Raw genomic sequence first — 23,219 nt, 5'->3', positions numbered from 1 at the left:
TTGAGGTCACTCCCAAGGAATTAGGAACAGTGAGTTATCCCTTGTTTTACTTTTGCAGGTGAGAAGTAATGCCTAGTTGAAATAACTCAGGAAGACCTCAAATGAACTGGCCCTTTCAACATGACCTAAGAAAAGGAATAAAGGGTTTGTGGACTAGAGTTTAAGCATAGATAGGGAGATGTAGCTCATAGTGTTCCAAAGGCTTTAGACTTTCCAAAAATGCTAATGGGTTGAAGACTGCATAAATGCATAGAGAAAGGAAAGAGGAGGAAAAATGTCAAAATCCTAATTTTAGAGAGTCTGTTATTCACTAGATATACACATCAAGTTATTTATCAAGGGGGGGAAGAAAAATCAATTCAAATTTGCAATTATAGCTATAAACTCAGGTATTCTCTTAGTCAAAGAAAATCAAGAGATTTGGGTATTATTAATTAAAGATTATTTTTAAATTTCCTCATGAATAGTTTTACATATCTTAGGGTATAATTTAAATATTTTTGCTGCACAATCTTATTTTTCTTTGACTTGAAATTATTTAAATATAACTCATTTTTCATCTGCTACAATAGTTATAGAGAAGAGCATGAAGGGTAAGGCCAGAAGACCATTTATCAAAGCTGGTAATGCCTTGCAGTCTAATTTGTTTGAACTACATTAAGTATTTCACATATTATAATATTTCATTATTTCTTTAGTTGCCTGGGTCTCTAATCAGTGGAATGTCAGCCAGGTTTTTATTTTGCCATCAAAATGAGTTTGTCTATTTAGTTTTTAATTTTTTTTTTAATTTTTTTTCAACATTTTTAAAATTTATTTTCGGGACAGAGAGAGACAGTGCATGAACGGGAGAGGGGCAGAGAGAGAGGGAGACACAGAATCGGAAACAGGCTCCAGGCTCCGAGCCATGAGCCCAGAGCCTGATGCGGGGCTCGAACTCACGGACCGCGAGATAGTGACCTGGCTGAAGTCGGACGCTTAACCGACTGCGCCACCCAGGCGCCCCTATTTAGTTTTTAATTTTATTACCTTGCAAACAAAGCCAACAAATTGGTATAGTTCATATTTTTCTCCCAATTTCTGGAAAAATGTGTGCTTTCACTAGAATTGCCTTTAAATTTTTTTTTTTTTTTTTTCAACGTTTATTTATTTTTGGGACAGAGAGAGACAGAGCATGAACGGGGGAGGGGCAGAGAGAGAGGGAGACACAGAATCGGAAACAGGCTTCAGGCTCTGAGCCATCAGCCCAGAGCCCGATGCGGGGCTCGAACTCACGGACCGTGAGATCGTGACCTGGCTGAAGTCGGACGCTTAACCGACTGCGCCACCCAGGTGCCCCTAGAATTGCCTTTAAAGCAAATATTCTTCTAGTTGATGCAGAGCCCTTCAACAGTCTATTGGTAAAATCCATTTTTTCAGAATGAGAAACAGGATAAATATGAAGAGCTTTATTGAAAATATTGACTCCGTTTTTCATTAACCACTATATCTATCACATCACACATACCAAATCTATCAGTTAAGTTGGATTCCATATGTAATACTGGCATAAGTAATAATGGCAGTTAATTATCTCACATTTACTATGTGAGATATTTTCTTACAGTTCTGAAAGTCAGAAATCCAGAGGGGTCTCTCAGAGTCAAAACCAACGTTTTGGAAAGACTGCATTCCTTCTGGAGGCTCTAAGGGGGAACTTCCTTGCAATTTCCAGCTTCTAGAGGCCTCCTGCATTTCTTGGTTCATGGCCCCTTCCTTGCATTAATCCAACCTCTTCTTCCATCATCATATCTCCTTCTCTGACTCTCCTGCCTCCCTCTTTCCCTTATAAAGACCTTGTGATTACAGGGGGGCCATCCAGATACTCCACAATAATCCCCTCTTCTCAAAATTCTTAACTTATATCTTCAAAGTCCCTTTTACCATAAAGGTATATTCACAGGTCCTGAGATTTAGGGAAGGGGACATCCTGGGGGAGGTGGGGCATTATTCTGCCTACCATAGCCTATGGGGAAGAATAGCTATTAGGTCAGCAACTATTAGTGTTTGCCTTCCCTCTATAGCCCAACCACACCCGTTTCATCCTCTCCCCTCTACAAGCGTTAGAAAGGAAAGGAAAATATGTATTTTGCATTTAATTATGAATAAATATTTTCTTCTAAAAGCTATCAGAGAATACAATTTTATTACAGCAGAACTACAAGTCAAAAGCCAGCTTTTGAATATATATTTATTTTCTAAATGCTGTCATAAAAGCATTAAAATGTATAGAAGCTAAAATTAGAATAGAAAAAAAGCGGTTTTTCTTCAGATAGTCCTAATTATATTACTTTGCATATGGATTGGTATGATCCATTCCAAATGTCTACATAATTTTCCCAACTCCTTTTTAACCCTTCTTTGAAAAGAGAAAAACAGTAGACTACAAAGAGTATTAGTGATTTGCCAGCTTAAACCAGTAGCTTAAAGGTCAAACTATTGACTCTGCTAATTGAAGAAATTTGGGCTTTCTTTTTTATAGTTAAAATAATTAGCACAGACCATACTTACTCTCCCTGATATCTAATGCAGACTTGAAAGGGAGATTCTAAACATTGTTGCTAGCATGAAATCATTTTGGCAGACATGAAATAATATCCCATGGGGTTTGTTTATAATCATCATGAGATATTACCTAATAGCAATGTTCTTAAGTAGATTATACTTTAGAACTCAGCGTGTGAAAGGGTGGTAATTTACCACAAATTCTCAGTGTAGCTGCAACCACAGAGATGCACAAATGTGAAGAGTTTTTGCAGGAAATAAATAAGAAACTTTTATTGACATATATCAATTTTTTTAAAGACAGGTGAAAAAGCTTTATTCATGGCAAAGACCTCCAAAACTCCTCAGTGCACAGAGTTAGAGTTTTGGATCCTCCCAGGATAATTCTATCTTAGAGCCCAGCAAAACACGAGGACACCCTGACCTGGGTACTATTTCCACACTCATTCAGATAGATAAGAATGCAGTCCCAAGGCCTTCATCTCTTTGTCTATCTTTTCCCCAAGGTGTACTACACAAACAGTATTTTTTTGGTCATCATTTCACTCCCTCTATTTCACCTTAACCCCCCACATCTTCTTTTCTCAAAAACTAACAGCCATCAATTCCCTCATCTTTTTCAAGCAATTTAGTCGGATCTTCATCATACTGGCTTAGAAGTCCCCTGGGTCAAGGGATCTGAAAGTGTTTCTGGAAGCTTTGAAGTAAAGCTACTTTTCAAAGAGTTCCCTTTTATTTCACCTGCCAGCCCTGTGTCTTCTTATATTTCCCTTTCCCACCTCATCTGTCCTTCTTTCTCACACACAGACAATCCTCCCCCGAAAGTTAGCAAAATAACACTCAAATTCATTAAAATTTTGAATTGACAGTCTGAAGTCACTTTCTTTTTTTTTTTTTTTTAATTTTTTTTTCAACGTTTTTATTTATTTTTGGGACAGAGAGAGACAGAGCATGAACGGGGGAGGGGCAGAGAGAGAGGGAGACACAGAATCGGAAACAGGCTCCAGGCTCCGAGCCATCAGCCCAGAGCCCGACGCGGGGCTCGAACTCACGGACCGTGAGATCGTGACCTGGCTGAAGTTGGAGGCTTAACCGACTGCGCCACCCAGGCGCCCCTGAAGTCACTTTCTTAAGAAGGTGAGAGTTAAGCACACAGAATACATATTTGCAGTGAAGTAAACATATGCAATAAGTCCATGAAAAACACATCCCTAAATGCAACATTCTAAATTCTTTACATAGAGTGAATTTCCAAATGATTTCAGATGGTGTTTGTGTCAATGCACATACTCTGCTCCTCAAAAATAGTTCCATGTTTAACTTTTGTTAGAATGTCTAAGTAAAATTGATTTTAAAACAATTTTTACTATTTTGAAATTAAAATTACGCCATGCCAAATTTGAGAACTTAGTTTCAAATATTTCCTTTCAATAGGAAATTGATATATTGGCCTGAAAATAGCTGGGAAGCTCAGTATTAAAGAATTGATTTCAGGTGTTCAATGAATTCAAGATAAATTTACACTTGATCATCTGAATGTCCAACAATTTATCCTAATGTCATCCAACATGTCATCTGGATGTATGCTTAGATGTATGAAATCTAATGCTGTAGATTGCTTTGTCGGAAAGCACTGATTATATTCTTCAGTTTTTTCCATAGTCCTGAAAGTAGCCTATCAAACATAGGGAATGCACCTTAATTATCCATTGGCAGTGCTGTTTCACAAAAACAAGCAATATGTGGGATTTGGAGTTAGAATTTAGCCAGATTTTATCCTTCCTGTTTATATAACCAATTAGTCTTTTCATATCCCAACATTTAAGCAATTTGCCAACATTTTCTTAAATCTTAGCAACTTAATATTCATTTACTACTCACTAATTACATGAAATTTGTTATTAACTACAAAGTAAAAATTGAAATATGCATTATCTTATACAGAATTATCAAAAAGTAGTCAAAATGACACTATTTGCAGATGATATTATATATAAAATCCTAAAGACTCCACCAAAACTGTTAGAGCTAGTCAACAAATTCAATAAAGTTACACAATACAAAAATCAATAACCAAAAATCAGTTTCTCTATACTACACAAAGCAATCTACACATTTAGTGCAATACTTATCAAAATACCACCAGCATTTTTTACAGAGCTAGAACAAACAATCCTAAAATGTGGATGAAACCACAAAAGACCACAAATAGCCAAAGCAATTCTGAAAAAGAAAAATAAACCTGCAGGCATCATGATTCCAGATTTCAAGCCATATTACAAAGCCATAGTCATCAAGACAGTATGGTACTGGCACAAATACAGACACATAAATCAATGGAACAGAATAGAGAACCCAGAAGTAGACCCACAACTATATGGTCAACTCATCTTCAACAAAGCAGAAAAGAATATCAAATAGAAAAAAAGATAGTCTCTTCAACAAATGGTGTTGGGAAAACTGGATGGCAATATGCAGGAGAATGAAACTGGATCATTTTCGTACACCATATGCAAAAATAAATGCCAAATTGTTTCAAGACCTAAATGTGAAACAGGAAACCATCAAAATTCTAGAGGAGAGCACAAGTAGCAACCTCTTTGACCTCAGCTGCAGCAACTTCTTACTAGACATGTCATTAAAGGCAAGGGAAACAAAAGCAAACATGAACTATTGGGACTTCATCAAGATAAAAAGCTTCTGCACAGCAAAGGAAACAACAAAACTAAAAGGCAGTCTACAGAATGGGAGAATATATTTGCAAAGAACCTGTCTGAAAAAGGGCTAATATCCAAAATCTATAAAGAACTTATCAAACCAAATGCTCAAAAAACCCCAGTTAAGAAAGGGCAGAAGACATCCAGATGGCAAACAGACACATGAAAAGATACTCAAAATCATTCATCATCAGGGAAACAAATCAAAACCACGATGAGATATATTGTGTATTATATATATATGTATATATATGCATATGTGTGTATATATATGTATGTATATGTATGTGTGTGTGTATATATATATATAATACACATTGGAGTATTACTCAGCAATCAAAAAGAATGAAATCTTGCCATTTGCAAATACATGGATGGAACTAGAAGGTATTATGATAAGCGAAATTAGAGAAAGACAAACATCATGACTTCACTCATATGAGGACTTTAAGATACCAAATAGATGAACATAAGGGAAGGGAAGCAAAAATAACTTAAAAACAGGGAGGGGGACAAAACATAAGAGACTTTTAAATATGGAGAACAGAGAGTTACTGGAGGGGTTGTGGGAGGAGGGAATGGGCTAAATGGGTAATGGGCATTAAGGAATCTATTCCTGAAATCATTGTTGCACTACATGCTAACTAACTTGGATGTAAATTCTAAAAATAAATTAAATTTAAAAAATTAAATTAAATTAAATTAATTTTTTTAATGTTAATAAAAAGGTTCCTGGAACAAAAGACATTATCCTAGTCCATTGAGTTCTTTTGATTTTTCATTCTGTACAATTGTAAGTAGATTCAAATCACAATTAAAATTAAAAGCAATCAGGGGCTTTAAAACATCACGGAACGAGTATGCTCAAGCCTTGACAGTCTCTACACTAGAGAAATGAAGATAGAGAGCAAGGACTTACTGATCATGAAGCCTGTGATCGAGAAGTCACTGAGAATAGACAGGTCATAGATATGCAATGCCAAATAGCATGGAGTTAAAGAGTCTTCATATATCAAGAATAAGTTGGAAGCATACAATAGTTTATTATATACATAAACTGAAATTTCCACACATGCTTTCTTATTAAGTGGTATGGTTTTTATTTTATTTTTTTTAATATTTATTTATTTTTGAGAGAGAGAGACAGAGTGTGAACAGGGGAGGTGAAGAGAGAAAAGGAGACACAGAATCCAAAGCAGGCTCCAGGCTCTGAGCTGTTAGCACAGAGCCCCACGCAGGGCTCAAACTCACGGGCCATGAGATCATGACCTGAGCCGACGTTGGATGCTCAACAGACTGATCCACCCAGGAGCCCCTATTAAGTGATAGTTTTAATAAAATTAACCTTTTCTTAGAACTTCAGTTTTAACAATTTCCTGGTAATTTTACTGTTACAGAAGACTTTTATTTTTTCTAGCTAAGGCTCTAGCTTTGGAAATACATACATATATATATATATATGTATATATATATATATATATGTATGTATATATATTTATGTACATATATATGTAAAATACATATATATGTATAATATATATATAATTTTAGTAAGTAACTCTAAACCACTTTTCAAATGAACTGCTTATGTCTTTTAATTCCCTAAGTCATTGTGATGATCTTTTCTGACAATTGTTTTGTAACTCCAACTCCACTAAAAAAGATCATTTGATAAACTGATTACACAAGAGTTTCATTAATATAGAACTAATCAGATAATGATATGCTTGATATTCATTAAAATTTTGTTTTGCTTGAACAGCAGTTTTATGTTCAAACTGGTATCTTTTTTTCAACTTTTTTTTTTTTTTAATTTATTTTTGGGACAGAGAGAGGCAGAGCATGAACAGGGGAGGGGCAGAGAGAGAGGGAGACACAGAATCGGAAGCAGGCTCCAGGCTCCGAGCCATCAGCCCAGAGCCTGACGCGGGGCTCGAACTCACGGACCGCGAGATCGTGACCTGGCTGAAGTCGGACGCTTAACCGACTGCGCCACCCAGGCGCCCCAAACTGGTATCTTTAGAAAATAATTAAGGTAATCATATACTTGTGATGCTATTATTGTTGTTGTTATTATTATTATTATTATTATTATTATTATTATTATTAGAATCTCCCCTCAGTCTTTGAGGATATGAACTTCTGACTCATCATCATTTTCTCAGCATGTATTGAGCATTGACCATGGGCCAGACAGTCTCTTAAGGGGACCGCATTACTCATTTATGCCTCATAGCAATACCATGTGTCCGACACATTTAGTATTTGCATTTCACAGATGAGATATTGGAAACTTAGCTATCCAAGGCATCAATGGCAGAATTGAGACTTCAATGAAGAGTTGGGTTCTTTATTTTGCACATATCATCACCTTACTCTATTACTTTTAAATGTAGAGTTAAAACTTGTAATGAATTTACTCATTAAATAAAGCTGTTAATGTTTCAAAAAAAGTTAAAGACAAGGATAGAATCTTAAAAGCAACAAGAGAAAAATAATACGTAGATGGAAGAATGCCATAGGGTAGAATTCCAGGACTTTGGAGCTAATGGCTTAGGTGGGGGGGGCCTCTAAGACCATCAGAAAACCCCACATTCCGCACCACACCATATCTATCAAGCCTAAGGAGAAAGTGCACAGTATGTCCAGAGGAGAGTGTCTACATAAATGCCCAGATGTAATAGTGTTGGTTTTATATGGCTTGGGTGTGGTAGGAGAAGATCCAGAAGTCCTTGCATCTGTAAGCAAACACGTAGCCATTTAAAAGATGAGTGAAGAAGCAGAGGCTGGGGCTTAGGAGTAGGTTGGTAATATCCAAAGTCACAAAGAATGGATGCTAGTGTACAAAGACCAGAGGCCAGTTACTCCAGCAAAATTAGTGAGGTCAAAAGACAATCTACTTCAGACAAGAGACAACCAAAAGCCAGTGAGGATCCAGAGGAATGTCAAAATCTTTGTGCATAGATCTAATTCTTCTTTCCTTACTGTATTAGAGTTATTCAGAAAAACAAAACTAATAGGATAGATAGATGATAGATAGGTAGATAGACAGGAGATCTATTATACAAATTGGCTCATACAGTTATGGGGTCCAAAAGTCCCACAATCTGCCATCTACAAACTGAAAAAACAGAAAAGTGAGTGGTATAATTTAATCCTGGTCCAAAAGCTTAAAACCAGGGAGCTGTTGGCATAAGACCCAGAGTCCAAAGGCCTGGAGTTCCAGTGTCTGAGGGCAGGGAAGATGAATGTCCCAGCTCAAAAAGAGGGAATTTGCCCTTCAAAAAATTGGATGATGCTGACCGTAATTGGTGAGGGTGGATCTCTTTAGTCTATTGGATCAAATGCTAATCTCTCCTAGAAACAGCCTCACAGACACGCCAAGAAATAATTTTTACTAGCTATCTGGGAATCCCTTAAGCCAATCAAGTTGACACATAAAATTAACCATCACACTCACCTTTACAAGCTCATCAAATACACAGGCACCAACTTAGCAAAGGAAAGAGGGGAAAGGAAATGACTCTGACATGATGATTTACCTAAAAGAGACCATTTTAAACCAAAACAAACAAACAAAAATAACCAGAAAAAACTAAGACACCTTTAATTGGGTTGATCCTTCTCACTAGAACCCCCCCTTTAAAAAGTTCATGCCTAGATATCCACTGTCCTTGAAATCTCAAAATCCCTCTCCTGCCTGCTGTAGGTTTGCCTTCCATGTGCTGTCCTCCATTGAGAATATACTATTTGCCTTTATAACAATGAGAGATCTTACCCACAGGAATGTGTCCATACTTTACAGTCTCAACCAGCTAATCATGTCAGAATATATCACAATGCACCTTGTATCTATACAAGCTATACACGCACACAATATTGAAGAGTGGAATAGTTTCCTTGTACGTTGTTGTGTCAAAGCAAGAGAATAGGGAAGATAACTTTGACACTTATGTTGAGAAAAATGATAAGATACAAAGACTTGAGATAATAATTTAGGTAAGAAATGAACCAAGTCCATGAACGAAAATTTGACCAAATTTCCTAGGTGTTTATTAAGGTGATGTCAAGTTGAACGTGCTAACCATGTTTCTTGTTTAAGATCAAGTAAACTGGGGTGTTGTATGGAAACAAATTTGACAATAAATTATATTTAATATAAAAAATAAAATAAAATAAGATCAAGTAAACTGGAGTCCTTGCACACTGAGCGAGAAAACTAGGGTATAGGTAGGTGAAATAGTGCACCTCTGATTTCTACTTTGCTTCTTCCCAAGTGCCCAGCTGTAGCCTGAGAGCAGATAAAAAACTTTAGAAGGCAGCATTCATTATATAAGGATGATCTATGCTGTCTTCATCTTCTCTGCCTCTGCACAAGCATCACAGTTTTATGCCCCTATAGATCTTGAGAGCCTGAAATAATGAATAAGGACTACATTCAAGTTTATCATGAACAGAAGCAAATTATACCAAATCTTCATTAGATAATAATCATTCTAGCTGCGTAATATCATTTGACTGAATTTTTCTATTACAGTAGTCTATAGCATTCAACCAAAGGATAATTTAGGTTAAGTTGCCCCCTAGAGGTGGCTAGAAAAAAAATAAAATGTCAAGAAATAGTAAGGTAATGTCCAAATAGTGTTAGTAAGTAGAAAATGCAGAAATGGATAATAGAATCCTTGCACTTTACATATTCCCCCTTTTTCAGAACAAAGAATGGAGATAGGATTCTCTAATCATCTGTTATATATAAATATCTACTCAGATCGCTGAGATACAATTTAATCCTGTCCAAAAAAATTACCTTCTAGTAAATTTTATCACTCAGTAATTCAACTACAAATGAGATACTAGAGCATAAATAAAGACAACAATATTTTTTAAGAACAGTTAATTCTCCCAGAATTAATACTGATTTCTAAATATACACTTGATTTAACAAACTGCATATTGGTTTAACTTTTTTAATGTTGTTGATGTTTTTAAAGTTGTGTTTCTATATCTTTAAGAAACCCTTTGTATGTCACTTGACTTTACCCACAGATACAATTTAAAAATAGCTTTTAACCAAGGAAAACAGGGAGGATCCATAAGAGGTGTTGATGACCTGCTTTATGTGGTATTCATAATACAGCTGGAATTTTCAGGTAGGAATCCAGTGTGATCCTCACTCTTGATGAGAGTTCTAAGGGAAACAAAACCAGTTTAATGATCACTGAAAGCAGTGGGCCTCTGATACTGTTGACTAAAATTTAGAGCAGGAAGAGCCTGCAGAGGAAAATGGGTTTGGCTCAATTGCAATTACTGATATCTTCAGTCAAACAGCATTTACGTTTTGGGGGAAAAAATTAATACCAGGTATGAAAGAAGAGTTCAAAAGCTCAAGCTAAAATTAAAGAACGATCCAGGGAAAGCAGCATAAAGTTGATTTGAACGTGATGAATATTCAGAATCCAGAAAAAAAATAAGGCTCAGAGTTAATGAGCTGGGAGAAGGAACAGGGCTGGTAATTGACCATTTCTTGGGTAATGATTAATATATATATAAATGCGAATTTTACTAAATGAGAAATGTTCCCTCCTTTCACAGCATAATGGTTTTCATATTCTAAAAAAAAGATCTCTCCAAAGTTAACCACCTAAGGAACATTTCTTTAAAAATAAAAAATTCTGGGGTGCCTGGGTGTCTCAGTCGGTTAAGTGTCTGATTCTTGATTTCAGCTCAGGTCATGATCTCACAGTCGTGGGGATGACCTCCACATCAGTCTTGGAGCATGGAGTCTGCTTGGGATTCTCTCTCTCCCTCTCTCTGCCCCTCCCCCCACCCTGCACAGGTGCACACTCTCAAAATAAACATTTAAAATATATACTTAAAAATTAAATTAAATTAAATTTTAAAATTCTTACATATTAGAGGATATATTCTATTGTGTTTCTACACAAGTATGTCAAACAGCTCAATAATTTTTTAAGATCAATTGCTTACCTGCACAATTTGTATCTGTCAGTTGGTGTCACATGACTAACACATTACTTAGTGTATAAAGTGGCTAGAGATTATATGAAAAATAATCCATGAATATTTAAAAATGAAAAATACATTCTGGTAATAATTGTTCTATTTAAATAACTTCAAATTACAAAGAACAGGGGCGCCTGGGTGGCGCAGTCGGTTAAGCGTCCGACTTCAGCCAGGTCACGATCTCACGGTCCGTGAGTTCGAGCCCCGCGTCAGGCTCTGGGCTGATGGCTCGGAGCCTGGAGCCTGTTTCCGATTCTGTGTCTCCCTCTCTCTCTGCCCCTCCCCCATTCATGCTCTGTCTCTGTCTGTCCCATAAATAAATAAAAACGTTGAAAAAAAAATTAAAAAAAAATTACAAAGAACATAAATTAATATAACTTATTCTACATATTTTAAAAATTCTAGATTTAGCTAAAATTAGAATTTGGTAGATGGCAAAACTTCCAGGCCTCACAGTTTATCATGACCATGTTTGTAGCCTAACTGTAAATTGTTTAAGTGGTACCTGGAAAATAAATCCCAACTAAAGGTTTCTTTCCAACTTTCTGCCATAATCTCTGCAAACTCCTTAAGAAGCTGCCACTTTGAGTTTACAAAGAGTTTTTGGGCTTCACTGTGGTAATCAAAATTTTTGTAGCTTTTAAAAACAAAAGATGTTTTTTTACTCATGTTATGTCAATTGCAGTTTAGCCAAGTACTCTGTTCCATATCTTCTCTTCTCTGACCCAGGCTGATAGAGCAGTCTCCATCTCAAACATTGCCAGTCAATGTCATAGGGGGAACAAAGTTCTTTACGGTCCCACATTGACTATTAAATGCTCTGGCCTTGAAGTAATACATATCACTTCTGTTCACAACTCATTGCATGGCTCTACCCAACCACAAGGGAACCAAGAAAAGCAATCCTGTCAAGAGGGAAGAAATAGAAATATCTGAGGAATAGCATTTATGACTCTTAGAGAAGCATCATTAGTTTCCTGCTATGACAAACAATGCTGGAAAGAATAACCTTGTACATCTATCATTTTGCAAGTATTTTCTATAAAATAAATTCACAGAAATGGGATTACTGGACCAAAAGTTGTACCTACTCATAATTTTGATAGATATTATCAAAGTTGCTTTAAATAGCAGCTTCTAAAATAATAAATAAATAAATAGCAACTTCTACAATCCATTTAAAACTGGACTTGCAAAATTTCAAATTATGCATGAATTTTTATTTTTTTTATTTTTATTTTTATTTTTTTTGGGGGGGGACAGAGAGAGACAGAGCATGAACGGGGGAGGGGCAGAGAGAGAGGGAGACACAGAATCGGAAACAGGCTCCAGGCTCCGAGCCATCAGCCCAGAGCCTGACGTGGGACTCGAACTCACGGACCGCGAGATCGTGACCTGGCTGAAGTCGGACGCTTAACCGACTGCGCCACCCAGGCGCCCCTATGCATGAATTTTTAAATACCTCAGCTGAATAAATCAACTAAATAAATGGATATAGGTACTGTGCACACAAATAGCTGTATTATGTGGCCACTTATAATAAATGTCACAAGATTTCTGGAATTGACACTCTGAGTTAGAGTTGTTCAGACCAGAGGGAATTACATCCAGCTACAATGACTCATCAAGGTTTCAGGGAGAAAGTGGGCTTTAAGTTCGGCTTTGCTTCCCCTGACACTCCTCTCCTTAAACCCTACAGCTATTATGAGGAAACATTTTGGAACCAGAGCACCTGACGTCAAATCCGAGCCCCACCACTTCAGTTCATCCTTGGCAAGATACTAAAATTCTTTCCATAAACCTTTGAATATATATCTTTCCATATATCTTTCCATAAACCTTTGAATGCTTTCTTTAGCAATCTTAAATGTTTGCTTTCTATGCCATCTTATAATGCTAATTGATGTTATAAATGACAGCATTCAATCACTGACTTTCTCAGTTACTTGAAGTCCAACCAGTAGCTGACTTCATGGCTATCTCCCTACTTACTTGTGATTGGAAGAGTAATTATTTCACAGGGTTGGGCTGACTAATGGATAAATGGCCAGGAATCATCTTGAGCGACAGACTTCTAGTTCTGTTGAAACTATAACACTGACTTTCCATCACCTCAAAAATAAACTATTTAAATTATAAGGTCTAGAACATCAGCCTCTGGAAGCCATTTTTTTTTTTGGCTGTGATTCAGGGGTTAGAAACTACAGCTGTCAATAACTTTATAGGTGATATAGAAAAAGATGACTGCATGGGGTAAAATGGTGATAGTCTGCTGAAGACTATAAACTGATACATTGACATCACTTGTGCTAGGGATCTCTCTGGAGCCTCTTTTCTATAAGAGGACTAATCCCATTCATGAGGGTTCGACATCCATGACCTAATTATCTCCCAAAGGTCCTACTTCTTAGTACTATCACCTTGGGTGTTAGGATTCAAAATACAAATTTGGGGAAAACACAAAATTTCAGACTATAGTAATTATCTCACAGTTTCTGTGGGTCAGAAATCTGGGAATGCCTTAGTTGTGTGGTTCTGGCCTGGTCTTTCATGAGTTTGGTTAGATTTAGTAAACTCATTTCAAGGGAAAACAAACCTACATACACTACAAAGGAGGCAAATTGTCAGTGGTTACTGCCTACGTTTCCTTAATAGGTGGGCCACACATGGAGCCAGACTTCCTAGACCCTATTTCCTCATATCTAACCCTCCTGCCATTGACAGCCCTGGAGGAAGTGAAGTTTAATCCTCATGCCCGTTCCTTGTCCTCAGGGAGCAGCCCATCCAGGTGCTGTACTTTCCCCAGGCCCCTCACCATTCTAACAAGCAAATATTTTTCCAGAAAAGAAAATGAGACTTTTGTGAAAGGAGAAACATCAGCTGAAATTAATAGTATCTTTTTACTCCCAAAGTGACTATCATAAGGGAAGACAGGAATTTATGAGCAATGTGGAGGATTCAGTGCATAAGTAGTCAATTGTGATGGCCATCCAACAAGACCATAGTGATTTACTGTTTGGGTTGAAAAAGGTATTATTTAAATATAGAGTGTCAAAATCAATAGTACAGTTTTACACTGCCTGCGAAGAATTCCAGCAGTCTCGATGAATGTATAAAGAAACACAGAAGAAAAGTTCTCCTATTGGATTTCTAGGCAAAAAGGATCTAGTTTTTAAAGCCAAGGACAATTTGCATAATATTAGGGGCCCCAGAACAAGCAGTAAAACTGAAAAGAAGAGTGCTTTAGTTAGATCCCAAACTGAACTCATGAAAAAGGGTAAATTACACTTGGCAAGTCATTTCTGTTGACAAAAGTAGAATTTTTTTTTTTTGAAGGAGAAAAGTGCTGTCAAGGAAAAACTTTGCCAAAGAAGAAAAAGCCATGCCAGACAGAATCATTCCCATTTAACTCCTTTGTTTGGCACCAATGGTACAGATGATTTAGAATAAAACTTCTTTCACCAGTTATATGAAAGAAAGTTCAGCCCTATGGTGGAGGACAAAAATAGTATTTCTGAATATTGGCTCAGTCACTGTTTTGTGCCAATTGTTGAAGATTACTTTGGTAAAAACAGGCATTATTAATCCTCATTGGTGTTCTGACCATCCAAATACCCTTGAAGATATGGATTCTGACATCAGAATGGTATTTATACGTATCCATCCATTCATTCACTCATTCTTTCAGTTACCAAAAATTGTTAAGAGCCTCCTATATGCTTTGTCACATAATGGGATTGGAGGATTCATCAGTGAATAAGACATTGCCCCTGGCCCTAAGACATGCAGAGCCTAGTGCAGGAAATAGACAAGTAACAGGCTAATAATATGTAGTGTGGTTACTTTGGGCTAGGGAAGTGATCAACCCAATCAGGCCCAACATCCCTTTCTATAATGTTTTATAATGCTCCCTGTATCATCCCGAAATAAAAGTTGTAGATAATATATCTTATCTGTTCTATACTTTTTTAAACATAAATATGCCCTAAATATAATTAATATAAGAGGGAAATAAAAGGAAGAAAGCTTATCATAAAAATAGATGTATTTAAATATGCAAATGTTCAGGTAAGACCACACTAGAAAACATTATTAATAAATTAGATGCTTGTATATTGCTTAGTGCGATGGACTGAATTGTGCACACACACCCAAAATATTTATATGTTAAAGCTCTAACTGCAATGTGACTGTATTTGGAGTAAGGACGTAATTTTTTTAATTTTTTTCTTTTGAATTTTTATTTATTTTTGAAGGAGAGAGAGAGACAGAGTGTGAACACGGGAGGAGCAGAGGGAAAGGGAAACAAAGAATCCAAAGTGGGCTCCAGGCTCTGAGCTGTCAGGACAGAGCGTGATGAAAGACTAGAACTCACAAGCCATGAGATCAAGACCTGAGCTGAGGTCAGATGCCTAACCATGTAGGCCACCCAGGTGTCCCCAGAGTAAGGAAGTAATTAAGATTACATGATGTCATAAGGGTGGGGCTCTGATCTAATAGGATTAGTGTACTTATAAGAGGAGATACCAGAGGGCTGGCTGCCTCTCTTTCTCTCCATCTTGTGAGGACACAGCAAAAAGGCACCCATCTATAAGCCAGAAAGAGAGCCCTGAGCAGAAACCAAATCCATTGGCACCTTGATCTTAGACTTTCCAGCCACCAGAACTGTGAAAAATAAATATCTACATTTAAGCCATCAGTTTATGGTATTTTTTTATGGCAGCCTGAACTAATACACTTAGAATTACCATGAAGGAAATAGGTACAAATGCAGACTGATTCAGGATGCCACATTTTCCTCAAAAACCACAGGCATCATTTTCTGAAATGAAGAAAAACTCATATGTAAGTTCCCAGCAAAAAAAAAAAAAACAGTATCATCCTCACCAGATTTACTTAGTAATTGCACTCCTAAAAATTCGGAGTTTATTTCAGTGATGCAAAAACTACATTGTGTTTATATGTAAAATGAGTTCTATTCTAGGCTAGGTATGAATAAACATGTTTTAATTACACAAATGTCCAGCAGGACCTTGAAAAAGCATACAAATGTAGGACAATTCTTCATTGTGTGAAACTGTCCCTTAAACTGCAAAAGGCCAGCATACTGGTCCCCCTCACACAAAATCCCAGTAACATCTCATCGTGACAACCAAAAACGTCTCCATTAATTGCAAACCATCCCTCAGGAGGCAGTACTGCCCCCACTTGGAACCCCATTCCAAGGTTTAATAAGAGGGACATTCAACACGGCCGTAGGGCCTTAGGAAAGACTAATGGGGAAAGTTACATCTTAACTGAGCCACTAGGAAGTGAGAATGAGTGCACAGTGGTGAAAGGGTTGAAGATGAAAAAGGGCACAGAATATTCAGGATACTACATGTATTTCAGTATGGCTGTGACAATAAGTCGTATTAATATTTACTCTTCTACTAAAAACATGAAGAAGAAGAATCAAGCCTAAATATCAAGTTTGAATGGCACATAAAAAGGAATTTCTGACTGCCTTCCAAAAGTTTATAGACACTATTAAGCAGGCAACGTTGCACAATCCTCAACTTAAAAATTTTACCAGAGAACACCAACAGGAAACTGACCTTTTAGGTCTAGAAATTATTTGGGTTTTTTATTAAATTAAACAGCAAAGAGTGGCAAGTCAAAGGTAATATTAGTATCTCTCTTCCTACTTCAATTGGCATTAGATTCATCACTTCTCTCACCTCCAGGGTGAAAGTTCCCTGCCCTTCTCATCAGAGCTGCTCTCTGAGCATCAGGCCGTAGACAAGAGGTCACGAGCTGGCAGTTTGCCACATCTGACCATAGGCAGATTTGTTTTCCCCACAGTATTACTGCTTAAGGATATTTTTTTCTAATTTTAATTATTTGCCAGTGCATAAAAATCTGGATTTCTAGCTTCTTTGAGGCTATCAGAAGAACTGGCAACTATGGGTCTTCATGTCCCCATGTCAACAAAGGAAGGGCTGGCCACTTTACATAGGGCACATGTGCTCTAGTTTTCTACTCTCCTCCTCCCTAATACCCAACACCTAAGTCTCGTATCAGTTGTCATTTGTCATCTGATTAGATAGTGTTTCTCTTACACTTACTGGCATAGGTTGAATGATAGCTCCCATAAAGATATTATCTGTGTCCTAATTCTCAGTACCTGTGCGCTACCTTCTTTAGAAAAAGGATCTTTGCAGATATCACTTAAGTTAAAGAATCTTGAGATTAAGAGATATCCTGAATTATCCAGGTGGGCCCTAACTCCATGAATAGTGTCTTTTTAAAAAAGAGACACACAGAGGAGACAAACAGAAGAGAAGACAGGAACACGGAGAAGTCAATGTGAAGACAGAGGTGGAGATTGGAATGATGTGTCCACAATCCAAGGAAGCTGAGAAATGGTGACAGCCACCAGAAGTGGCAAGAGGCAAGGGAGGTTCTCCTCTGGAGCCTTCTGAGGGAGTGAAGCCCTGCTGCCATCTTGATTTCACACTTGTGGCCTCCAGAACTGTGAGAAGAGTACATTTTTGTTTTTTAAGTCACTAAATTTGTGGTACATTGTTATGACAGCTCTTAGGTATCTCACAGGTAGTGGAAAAAGAGCTAATGATAAAGAATGCAGATTGCAAGCACATAATTAAAGTAAAAAATATAGATAATGTCTCCAAAAGAATGCATTCAGTAAGAGAAGAGGAAAAAAGGAAGAGATGAAACCCAAGTGCTAGCCATAAGGAATTCCTATTTTTAGGAAAGATGGGAAGACAACAAGCATATATCCAAGGATTTGGGGAAAGAACACCCTCATTTCTGTTGAGAGCTAACAGTATGAAATGGGGATGAAAACAGGATATAAATGAGTTCAAGTGCATTTAATGGGTTCAAGATATATAAGCCATTCATTTGAAGAGTTTGCCACCAAACAAAGGAAAAAAAACTTGATGAAAGTGTCTGGAAATGGCAGTAGTTTCACAGGAATGAGTGGTGTATTGGCTTTGACTTCTTATTTTTGTTTTGGGTTTTATTTTTCTTTTCTAAAATATATGAAAAATATGGTTGAAGGAAAAAGAAAAGTTTTCTTTACTCTTTTGTTTTTTACTCTCAGTCTGTGACAAATATAGGTAAATTTCAGACTTATAATTGAAGTGTGATCATTAAAATAATAGATTTTATCAAATCTTTCAAATCTTTGGGATATATTTTGTGCAATTGCTAATTGTAGTTAGAAATAAATATTACAAATAAAAACTAAATGTTCATTATTTACCAGTCGATTAGATATTATTTTCCTATTATTTTACAATAGATATTCAGAGGCAGTTAGTGAGTCGCATTATTTTTACCTACTATTTGTAATTAGAGAGATACCTACATAGTACAAATAAAGACATAATCTCCTTTGTTCCTCAATGTAGAAGATACTAAGGAAGGATTTGGAAAAGCACTATTATCTCGACCTAGTAATGCAGTTATATAAGTACAAAAATTTCTGAATCATAATTTAGGAATTATGTATATTAAATTTAACTTTGATAGCAATGCACATCTATTTGAGATTAGTAATAGTAGCTAATATTTAGTAAGTGTTTACTGTGTGTTAGGCCTTACACAAATTAATTCATTCAATTCCTCATAATAATTCTCTTAGGTAGATACAATTATCATTCTCATTTTACACTTGAGGAAAATTAAAGCACAGAGAGGTCAAGTATATTACCTAAACCACACCGCTAGCGAGTCTTAAAGCTTCCACCAAACTCTGGAGCAGTCTGGCTCCAGACTCTACACTAGCAACCACAAAGGTCTAAAATGAAAATCTTAAATGAAAATATAGTAATTTCATTTACTCAAATACAACAGCTACGAACTCATCCGGACACTGAAACTTTCATATTAGTTTATATGATCAAGTGGCTAGGACATTAGAATTAACAATATGCATTGGCTTTAGGATACATTGAATAAAATCAGTTATTTTAAGGTGGTTATGATTCATTACCCTTCTCAAAATGTTGACAACTCACCTCAGACTTTTGTCTATAAAAAAGGCAAGAAGAATTTCAAAGGAATAGAACCTCCTTAAAACATAATTCATTAAGACATGTATCATCTTGTAAGGGATTAATATCCAAAATATATAAAGAACTCATATAACTCAATAGCAAGAAAACAAACAATCCAATTTAAAAATGGGCAAAGGACCTGAATAGACATTTTTGCAAGAAGATATAAAAACGGTCAATAGGTGTATGAAAAGATGTCCAACAACATTAGTCTTTAGGGAAACACAAATCAAAACCACAATGAGATACCACCTCATGCCTGTTAGAATGGCCACCATGAAAAGACAAGAGATAACAAATGCTGGTGAGGACTGGAGAAAAAGGCCCCTCATGCACTGTTATCAGAACGTACATTGGCATAGCCACTATTGAAAACAATACAGAGGATCCTCAAAAAGTTAAAAATAGATCTACCATATGATCTAGCAATTCCCCTTCTGGGAATATATCCAAAGGAAACAAAAACTAACTTGAAAGGTATCTGCACCTCATGTTCATAGCAGCATTATTTTCAATAGTACTCAAGACATGGAAACAACCTAAGTGTCTATTGATGAATGAATGGGTAAAGAAATTATGGTTTATGTGTACAACGGAATGTCATTCAGTCATTTAAGAAAAAACGGGGGGGCACCTGGGTGGCTCAGTTGATTAAGCTTCCTACTTTTGATTTTGGCCAGGTCATGATCTCATGGTTCATGGGATGCAGCCCTGTGTCAGGCCCTGCATTGACAGTGCAGAGTGTGCGTGGGATTCTCCCTCATTCCCTGTACCCCCCCCCACACACACACACACACTTACTCATACAGGCTCTTTTGCACTCTTTCTCTCTCTCTCTCAAAATAAATAAATGAACTTAAAAAAAAAAAAAAGGAAATCCTGCCATTTGCAACAATGTGGATGGCACTTGAGGGCATTAAGTAAGTGAGACAAATCACACAGAGAAAGACAAATACTATATGATCTCACTTATATATGGAATCTCAAAAAATAACAACAACAACAAAAACTTATACAAAAATATCAGATTGGTGGTTACCCGAGATGGGGAGTATAGAGAAGGGGAATTGAAGGAAGGTGGTCAAAACATACAAAGATAAGTAGGTACTAGGGATGGAATGTACAACACGATGATTCTGGCTAACACTGCTGTATACCACATGGGAAAGTGGTTAAGCAAGTAAATTTAAGGTTATCATTACTAGGAGAATTCTTTTTTCCATCTCTTTTTATTGTATCCAAATGAGATGACGAATTCCCAAACCAGCCAGAGACCCAGCAAAAAAAGAGAACTACAGCCCAATGTCCCTGATGAATGTGGATGCAAAAATTCTCAACAAGATACGAGCAAATTGAATTCAACAGCATATAAAAAGAATTATTCACCATGATCAAGTGGGATTCATTCCTGGGATGCAGGGCTGGTTCGACATTTGCAAATCAATCAATGTGATGTCACATTAATAAAAGAAAAGATAAGAACCATATGATCCTGTCAATCGAGGCAGAAAAAGCATTTGACAAAATTCAGCATCCTTTCTTAATAAAAACCCTCTAGAAAGTCGGGATAGAAGGAACATACTTAACATCATAAAAGCCATTTATGAAAAGCCCACAGCTAATATCAGCCTCAATGGGGAAAAACTGAGAACTTTCCCCCTGAAATCAGAAACACAGCAGGGATGTCCACTCTCATTGCTGTTGTTTAACATAGTGTTGGAAGTTCTAGCATCAGCAATCAGACAACAAAAGGAAATCAAAGGCATCAAAATTGGCAAAGATGAAGTCAAGCTTTCACTTTTTGCAGATGGCATGATATTATACACGGAAAATTGGATAGACTCCATCAAAAGTCTGCTAGAACTGATACATGAATTCAGCAAAGTCGCAGGCTACAAAATCAATGTACAGAAATCAGCTGCATTCTTATACACTAATAATGAAGCAACAGAAAGACAAATAAAGAAACTGATCCCATTCACAATTGCACCAAGAATCATAAAATACCTAGAAATAAACCTAACCAAAGATGTAAAAGATCTGTATGCTGAAAACTATAGAAAGCTTATGAAGGAAATTGAAGAAGATATAAAGAAATGGAAAAACATTCCATGCTCATGGATTGGAAGAATAAATGCTGTTAAAATGTCACTACTACCCAAAGCTAGCTACACATTCAATGCACCAGCATTCTTCTCGAAGAATTGCACCAGCATTCTTCTCGAAGCTAGAACAAACAATCCCAAAATTTGTATGGAACCACAAAAGACCCTGAATAGCCAAAGTAATAATGAAGAAGATGAAAGCAGGAGGCATCACAATCCCAGACTTTAGCCTCTACTACCATGCTCAAGACAGCATGGTATTGGCGCAAAAACAGACACATAGACCAATGGAATAGAATAGAGACTCCAGAATTGGACCCACAAAAGTATGGCCAACTAATCTTTGACAAAGCAGGAAAGAATATCAAATGGAAAATAGACAATCTCTTTAACAAATGGTGCTAGGAGAATTGGACAGCAACATGCATAAGAATGAAACTAGACCACTCTCTTACACCATTCACAAAAATAAACTAAAAATGGATAAAGGGCCTGAATGTGAGACAGGAAACCATCAAAACCCTACAGGAGAAAGCAGGAAAAAACCTCTCTGACCTCAGCCACAGCAATTTCTTACTTGACACATCTCCAAAGGCAAGGGAATTAAAAGCAAAAATGAACTATTGGGACCTCATGAAGATAAAAAGCTTCTGCACTGCAAAGGAAACAACCAACAAAACTAAAAGGCAACCAACAGAATGGGAAAAGATATTTGCAAATGACATATCAGAAAAAGGGCTAGTATCCAATATCTATAAAGAACTCACCAAACTCCACACCCGAAAAACAAATAATCCAGTGAAGAAATGGGCAGAAAACATGAACAGACACTTCTCCAAAGAAGACATCCAGATGGCCAACAGGCACATGAAAAGATGCTGTTAATGATGTCGCTCCTCATCAGGGAAATACAAATAAAAACCACACTCAGATATCACTTCACGCCAGTCAGAGTGGCTAAAATAAACAAATTGGGAGACTATAGATGCTGGAGATGATGTGGAGAAACGGGAACCCAATTGCACTGTTGCTGGGAATGCAAACTGGTGAAGCCACTCTGGAAAACAGTGTGGAGGTTCCTCAAAAAATTAAAGTAGACCTACCTTATGACCCAGCAATAGCACTACTAGGAATTGATCCAAGGGATACAGGAGTGCTGATGCATAGGGGCACTTGTACCCCAATGTTTATAGCAGCACTTTCAACAATAGCCAAATTATGGAAAGAGCCTAAATGTCCATCAACTGATGAATGGATAAAGAAATTGTGGTTTTTATACACAATGGAATACTACGTGGCAATGAGAAACAATGAAATATGGCCCTTTGTAGCAACATGGATGAAACTGGAGAGTCTTATGCTAAGTGAAATAAGTCATGCAGAGAAAGACAGATACCATATGTTTTCATTCTTATGTGGATCCTGAGAAACTTAACAGACCATAGAGGAGAGGAAAAAAAAAAAAAAAAGGTTAGAGAGTGAGGGAGCCAAAACATAAGAGACTCTTAAAAACTGAGAACAAACTGAGGGTTGATGGGGGGTGGGTGATGGGTATTGAGGAGGGCACCTGTTGGGATGAGCACTGGGCGTTGTATGGAAACCAATTTGACAATAAATTTCATATTTAAAAAAATGAAATGATGAATAGTAACTAAACTTATTGTGGTAATATTTTCACAATATATATGTCAAACATTTAACCTAACCTGAAAATCATATGGTGATTTATGTCAATTATATCTCAATAAAACTGGGGGGGGGGG

Source organism: Herpailurus yagouaroundi, unplaced genomic scaffold, assembly GCF_014898765.1.
Source record: "Herpailurus yagouaroundi ecotype Mexico unplaced genomic scaffold, PumYag 139, whole genome shotgun sequence".
Classification (NCBI taxonomy): domain Eukaryota; kingdom Metazoa; phylum Chordata; class Mammalia; order Carnivora; family Felidae; genus Herpailurus; species Herpailurus yagouaroundi.
Note: the sequence above shows the minus strand (reverse complement) of the source record.